This window comes from Lytechinus pictus, unplaced genomic scaffold (assembly GCF_037042905.1).
Source record: "Lytechinus pictus isolate F3 Inbred unplaced genomic scaffold, Lp3.0 scaffold_30, whole genome shotgun sequence".
NCBI lineage: Eukaryota > Metazoa > Echinodermata > Echinoidea > Temnopleuroida > Toxopneustidae > Lytechinus > Lytechinus pictus.
The window spans coordinates 269,541-277,988 of NW_026974150.1; positions in this window are offsets into that span (position 1 = coordinate 269,541).

Consider the following 8,448-nt stretch of genomic DNA (forward strand, 5'->3'; position numbering starts at 1 on the left):
AGATTATATAGAATTAAAATTGTAGAATCTGATTTTATGCACCTTTTGTAAACTAGAGGCGGAAACAACAGAGCATCTTTTTACAGAATGTCAGCATGCATGTACCTTTTGGGAAGAGTTTTTGAAATGGTGGTATACAAAATTTAATATTAATTTACAACTAAATGATGAAGATATTTTGTTTGGTATATCAGATGGAAGACCACATAAATTACTTTTGAATCAATGCTTAGTTGTAGCTAAACAAATGATTTATACATGCAGACATTTGAATATTTCACCGTCTTTTGATTTGTTCTTTGTAAAGCTGAAAAGAATATTCAAAATAGAAAAACAAATTGGCATTCAGAATAAACAATTATCTAAGTTTGAAAAGAAATGGAAAATTCTACATCCCTCATTCATATAATAGTTTGGGCAGCTTGATGGAAAACGAAATCAAATGTGCTGTCATAACCATTCAATCCTGAAATGTTTTCTATTTATTTTTTTATTTTTTCCCCTTTTTTTTATTATGCTTTGTTTTGTATTTTATTTCAATTTGTATATAATATGTACAATGTATAATGATTATGTTTGTTATATGTATATGAAGTTATGAAAATAAAATAATCATTGACATCGAAGTAAAATTTTCTTGTAATTAATTTTTGATCTTTTATTACATTGTATTTTTAATGTTTCTTATATATCTGTTGTTTTTAGAGGATGCTATGTTGGTTTATGTATTCATTCTTTTTAAATATTGATTTTTATCTCAGGGCCATCAATGACAGCAGTTTGTTAACTGATGAGGCCACCATGATTAAATAAAACTGAAAATAAAATAAAATAGATAAATGAAAATAAAGGGGAAAGAATAGAAAGCAGATTCAGGGAGCTAAGATTCCGAAATTTACGTGTAATACTTTAGACCAATGAGCTTGGGAGCCTGGCTTAAAATTCTAGTCCGTATATAGAACTAGTAACACAAACAATTGCCGATTTTGAGCACGGGAAATTAAAAACTTAATTGGTAAAGAAAATGCATATCGATCTAATTTTTTTTTAATCAAGAGAGTTACTCTGCGATTGTACATGCTAGCCTCGCGTTTACATAAGCAGTTTACAAACTTTTTGTGCATGCTCTGTGCACTGACGTGACGTTAATTTGTGACTGACGTTAATACGTTCAATGCTGATACGGTGTAGATCAGAGTCTATCAAGATCTAGAGACTTTAGACAAGATCTAAACCAAATTTATTTAGATCTACGACTAGTTCTGTATACGGACTAGACCTATTAGACCCTGTGCATTAAACCAATGTTACTAAGCTCATCAGTCTAACGTAGGTAAACGTAAAGTTCGGAATTAACCAGTTCCAATAACAATAGCATTAGTAGGCATTATGAATTAGACAGGTCCAGATTTGAGATAAAGTTAATGCTCCAGCCTAGACTTGCCCTAGTCTTGCATAGCATTTGTCTTGCCACTTATGAAAATTAGATAAGTGTTTAAGAATTGGATCTAGATAAAGATCTAAGCCTGAGCCTAGGCCTATGCACATGATGTAAGGGAACTGGTAATTTGAGAGGGCTGATTTATTCATGGCATCGTAAACATAGGCCTACTCTTATTCCGAAGACGCAAGTAGCTTTGTTATTTGAATGATACCATATGAAAATCGGCTGGCCGTTTCTATATTGGCTGCCCATGGATACCTAAAACATACACACCACTTAAAAGGCATTTTACATCAACCCTCCCCATTAGATCAATCTCCATAATCTTCGAGATGATAATATTCTGTCTGACTGATCCGGCCAATTTGTATTACATGTGCCATAAAATGTACTGTATATACCGTCGGCGGTCTTCCGAACCGTTGTATCACACTTACGACGGTGCAAACCCATTTCAGAGAAAATCACTTCAAAGTTTACTATAGTATTCAAACTTAGTTCCAGCGGCGTAACAGGGGTAGGTGGCCAGGGGGTGGGGGGGGGGGGAAGAGCCAAAAATTTCCCGGTCATATCATGGTATGAACAGGCGTAATGGTGTAATGAGGCGACGATTTTGAGAAGGCCAGACATTGCGTATCAGGCAGAATTTATCTTTAAAAAAGAGTTGCGAGTGAACGTAGCGAGCGAGCAAAAAGTTTGACATTTTTAATACAAAAATCCAATTTTGTGATAGATTTTGACATGATATCCAGAGAATAGTATATTTCACTCTTTTCTCTTTCAATTCCTTTTTTTGTGGTCTGTATGCCACTGTGAACATGATTATTTGCGGCAGAGTAAAAAAACGAGAGGCGCAGTATGGCGCATGTGCTAAAAAGCTGCTTAATATAAGTCCCGAGCGAGCGAAGCGAGCGACAATAAAAATAACATTTTCATGAGAATTTAACTTCGATATATTTTTTGACATTATATTCAGTAAATAAAATCATATCCTACACTTTTCCTTTGCTTTTCTTTCCTCCTTTTTTTTCTTGGTTGTAGAACTTTTGGGGACCATGGCCCAACCATTCCATACTCATATACGCCAGTGCTATGCGGTTGGGGTCCGTCCGGAGCCCCCGATACTTCGTGATATCAAAACCATTTAAACCTCGCAGATTGCCGCTATTTTTAATCAAATCGCGGGTATATACAGAATATAGCTATTACACAACATATTTATTCAACCCAGTTGAACCAAATATTTTGAGGGGGCAAAACATAGCAATGAGGGAAAATTTGTAAAAAGTCGCCAGCGAGCAAAGCGAGCTGGAAAAAAATGCCTATTGAAATTAAATTGAAGTTATGTGATAGATATCCATTATATTCAGCAAACAACAAATTTCATTGTTTCCATTCATTTCATTATACGTTGTCTCCTGTTTCTTTTATTTCCTCTTGGGTGTGGAACCAAGACCCCCTCCCCGCGCCTGTACGCCAGTGATTGAACGTAAAGCTTAATGTAGGAAGGGTCCCTACAGGGGGGCGTTATAGAAGGTTATAGATGAAGAGCCCCTACTGCGTGGGGTCTGGGGCAAAGCCCCGGTAGCTTATTTGCATAAGATTTAGCAAGCTTATAGCACAATGTTGTATGCAGTCCATCTTTCTCCCCGCTCTTTATTTTCTATCCTTGGCAGCCCGGTCATGTTATTAATTTTTTTATCTTGCCCCTTTTTTTATTTTCCAATTTAGCTTTTGACTAATTTCATTCTACCTTCATTTGCCGCTATTGTTTGCCACTTTGTCATCTTTTAATATATTTCCCATCATGCTATTGCATTGCATAGGCCTATTTCGGAATGATTTGCTCTTTCTCAGATGTTCTTTCGTTCCTTTACCCGCTTTTCTTCCTTTTCCATTAAAAATATTTTTCTTCTTCGTTTTCTTTTCACTTTCCCTTTCCCTTTCTTTCTTTCTCCCTCGCTTTTCTTTTTTCCCGTTTTTTTTCATTTTCGCGGTGAAATTCCCCAGCCTTACAACATATTCATTACTAGAAAAATGCATGGTAGGAAAGACCAAGCCAATTGCATGATAATGGTATGCTTATTTTTACACAAAATCAAGGATCAGAGAAAATATCGCAAAAAAGCTACATGCTTGTAATTTCGGTTTGAGCGGTTTAGATTTCCCCCGTACAACAACGCCATAGGGAATACAACAACCCTGACCGCGATTTCAATGCGCGCGGTCAGTCAAAACGTCGTATCGCTTTTCACGTGCAAAGTCAATGCAGTGCAGGTGGCCGATACGACAGTTTGGCTGACTGCGCGCATTTAAATCGCGATCAGTCAAAACATCATATCGCTCTGTAGTATCCCTAAATTAGACCCCAAAAGAGCCAATCTGGAATAAAATTATTGGAAATGGTTTTTTGACTGATTTGAGTAGGTATGGGTGTCAACATTTACCAAAAAAAAGTTAGGAGGAATACGGGTTGGGGAAAGTGCTTTTTTTCAAGGTCAAAGATCAATGACCTTTTCGTACATACTGTATAATGGTATCTCTGAGATGGAAAGGCGCAGGTTGGTGATAATGGTGTCAAAATGCACAAATTCTTACCAGAATATCAAATAGAATAAAATTAATGACCTAGAATGCACATTCACCTATAAAATTCAAGGTCAAAGCCTTTCAAAAGGTCAATGACCTTTTTTACATTATATACCATACCGTATAATGGTATCTCTGAGATGATAAGGTACATGCTGGTGATCATGGTGTCAAAATGTACAGATTCTTACAAGAAGATCAAATAAAATAAACTTAAGTACCTAGAATGCACATTCACCAATAAAATTTAAGGCCAAAGGTCAATGACCTTTTATACTACATATACCATATTATATAATTGTATCTCTAAGATAAAACGGTGCAGGTTGGTGTTCTTGGTGTCAAAACATGCATATTCTTACAGGAAGATAAAATAAAATTAAGCATCGAGAATGCACATTCACCCATAAAATTCAAGGACAAAGGTCAATGTCCTTTTTAACATTAGATAATAATAATGGTATCTCTGAGATAAAACACCGCAGGTTGGTGATCTTGGTGCCAAAATCCAAAGACTTGTACAAGAAGATTAAACAACGCTAAAATAAGTATAAAGAATAAACTTTCACCCTTGACATCCTAGATCAGAGGAAATACATAATCTATATGATATAAAAATAACCAAAAACAATATCTTTTGTGTTTATATTTTATATCTGAATAATGTAAAAACCATGGCTAATTTGTAATGAAAACATGGAGGTTTCATAATTTCGGTCTGAAATAATGAAGGCCATGGAGAATGTATTTAGGGGTCAGAGGTCAATGAGCCCTTTCCAAAATATCAGTGGAAATTAAGTTTAAAAAGTTGATAACCAAATAACACTTTTTCATATACGATGCATTGCCAAAAGCACTGAAAAAATAAATGAAATCAAGTATATAATTTGAAATGATTTTTATCTTAAGTAGCAGCATTTAATGCATCATTATATCTAAATCAAGGTTGTCGTGTCTTTTCTCTCCAGCGATGGGCCACTCACCTCAATGCTATAATAAATACTATAAACTATTAGCTTAATCTTCTGAAAATGGATAGGACAGGTCTAACTCTCATGTCACAGCTAGCATCATCTGAGAGCATTTCCAAACAGCAGAGGGATGATGATGATGATGATGAAATGAAGGCCATCATTAGAGCTGCAGCTTCTGTCATATACATGTAGTAAATTATATATATATCAACTTCAACAAAGGTGAATTCCTGTATTATTAGTACCTTTCATCAGTTCATTGCGAGCTGCCAGAATCTCTTGTGATGCTAATGCTGCAAGACAAAACTTCATATCTGCTCTCTGCCGTACGCCACCCATGATGCTATTTCTACTAGGTATCAGTTTGTACAAGGATCATGTTTTTGGTCCAGAACAACTGATTGTTATCATGCACAAATTAGGCATATAACAATGAAATTCAAAAGGAGATAATAGCTTACAAGTACACATCCATCCACCTAACAAAACTCCTACAGCACCACTTCCAGTTCTTGAGAATCAAGCTGTGCAATTATCAGTAATAATATAGATCCTGGTCTGATATCCCTTGACAGAACGTTAGGCTTTCATTGAATGGGCCAGATCAAAGTCTTGAAAATGTCAGAAGGTTTTCAAGAGTTCAATTACTCTTTGTTGAAGTTGAGACACTTAACTTCATCTATGACAAAAAAAGCTGCAGCTCTAATGATTGCCTTATTTTAATTCTTCGTCATTGTCCCTGGCTATATGAAAATGTTCTCGGATGATGCTTGCCATAAGACTTAGGCCTATCCTTTCCATTTACAGATTAAGTTATAGTGTTATAGTATTGATGGTAGCATTTGAGGTTAGTGACCTATTGCTACAGAGAAATTAGTACCTTGATTTAGATTTATAAAATGCATATCTAAATTCTGCTACTTTAGGTAACTTCACCATTGTCACCATTTCAAAGTATATCACCCATGATTTTCTTTTTACACTTTTGTCAATGCATTACAGTATATTATAAGAAAAAGTGCTATTTGATCCAATTTTACCTCGAACTTGTATTTTGACATCATCATTGGTCAAGGATTCAACTATTAAATTTGTGTTCTTTTTCCACGCAGGTCAGTCTTTTTCCCATCAGAATCACTATACCTACTGTACATGCCACAATCACGTTATATCGACCTATTTATTTAAATTCCCTGACGCTATTGACATAGTTGATTGACCTTTAACTCCTAAATGTATTTTCCATGGCCATTTTTTATCCTTATTTCTTTCAGAGTGAAATTATTAGACTTCCAAGTGTTCATTACAAATAGTTATCTTTCTTTCTATTATTCACAAATAAAATGTGAATATAATGGATTAATTTCTTTTTTGGGGGAATCATGCATGGATATATAAATATTCATCAACTTTTTACCTTTGACTTTGGATATTGGATTATCCTGTATGATTATTTTGAGTCTTTTTTATCTTCTTGCAAAAATTGCTTTTTGACATCAAAATCACCAACATGCAGCGTTTTATCTCAGAGATACTTTTATATGATATATAGCCTATGTAAAAAGGCCACTGACCTTTGACCTTGAACTTTATGGGTTAGTATGCATTCTAAGTGATTAACTTTATCTTATTTGACCTTCCTGTAAGAATCTGGGAATTTTGATACAACGATCACCAACCTGTGCCGTTTCATCTCAGAGATACTATTATACAGTATGATACATAATGTAAAAAAGGTCGTTGACCTTTGAAAGGCTTTTACCTTGAATTTTATACTTTAATGTGCATTCTGGGTACTTAATTCTATTTTATTTGATCTTCCTGTAAGAACCTCTGCATTTTGACACCAAGATCACCAACCTGCACCTTTTCATCTCAGAGATACCATTATACCGTATATGGTATACAATGTAAAAAAAAAAGTCATTGAGCTTTGAAAGCTTTGAACTTGAATTTCATTCATTTGGTGAATGAGCATTGTAGGTACTTGATTTGATTTCATTTGATCTTCTTGTAAGAATCTGTGCATTTTGACACCAAGATCACCAACCTGCGCCTTTTCATCTGAGAGATAGCATTATACCGTATATGGTATATAATGTAGGAAAAAGGTCATCGACCTTTGAAAGGCTTTGACCTTGAACTTTATTGTTTAATGTGCATTCTGGGTACTTAATTTGATTTTATTTGATCTTCCTGTAAGAACCTCTGCATTTTGACACCTAGATCACCAACCTGCACCTTTTCATCTCAGAGATACCATTATACCGTATATGGTATATAATATAATAAAGGTCATTGAACTTTGAAAGGCTTTGAACTTGAATTTCATGGGTGAATGAGCATTGTAGGTACCTGATTTGATTTTATTTGATCTTCTTGTAAGAATCTGTGCATTTTGACACCATGATCACCAACCTGTAATATTTTATCTGGGAGATACCATGATACAGTATATTTAAAAAGGTCATTGACCTTTGACTTTGAAAAAAAAACACTTTCCCCAACCCGTATTCCTCCTAACTTTTTTTTGGTAAATGTTGACACCCATACCTACTCAAATCAGTCAAAAAACCATTTCCAATAATTTTATTCCAGTTGGTTACTAATTACGGGATACTACTGTTACAGTACACGTTTCCAATAGGATTTCAAAATATAAATTAAATTGCTGCCGAGAAATTTAGTTATGAATAGAGTAGGACTTGTACTTTAATTTTCTGCCAAGATCTCAAAATCGATTTTTGACCAAAATTGACTGATTCGACCGTTTGGATGACCGCCGACGAAACATACCTCCGTCATCGTTCCTGTCCAAAGCATCAGATTCTTTCTTGAACTGCTCGATTTTGTCCTGAATGAATAAGAATAAACAGACATTTCACACGTTAAAACAGAAACAAAAAATAAACACAGTGGTTGTATTCAGAAAATTGTCTTCTCTTGTATGTTATCACAAGACAACAGCACGCTACTATGGTAAAATTTCGGTATTCTCAGAACTACAATAATAATAATAATAACGGTATATTTTACCCAGGGTAGCCACTTCAGTTCCGAAAACTTCTCCCAGCGGGCCCTGCTATTATTACCCGGCTAAGCTAGGCTTCCTGTTCAGGTGCACACAGCTTTTTGAGGAATTACTTCCATCCGGTACCCATTATCTCACTTGGGTCGAGTGCAGCACACTGTGGATAAGTTCCTTGTTATATGAAATTACGCCATGTCTGGACTCTTTAAAAAAAGCGAAATATTTTATCTCTGAAAACAGATGCGGGTCCAAATTTAGCTAATTGGGGGGGGGGGGGGGGAGGGGGGGGGGGGGGAGTCACTTACAATTCCCTCAAGCGGCTGCCAGAAGAAGAAGTGCATTTCTTAGCTTTATTTTTACAATCAAGATAACACATCTCAGAAAAATTACTATATATAAAATTTAATAAC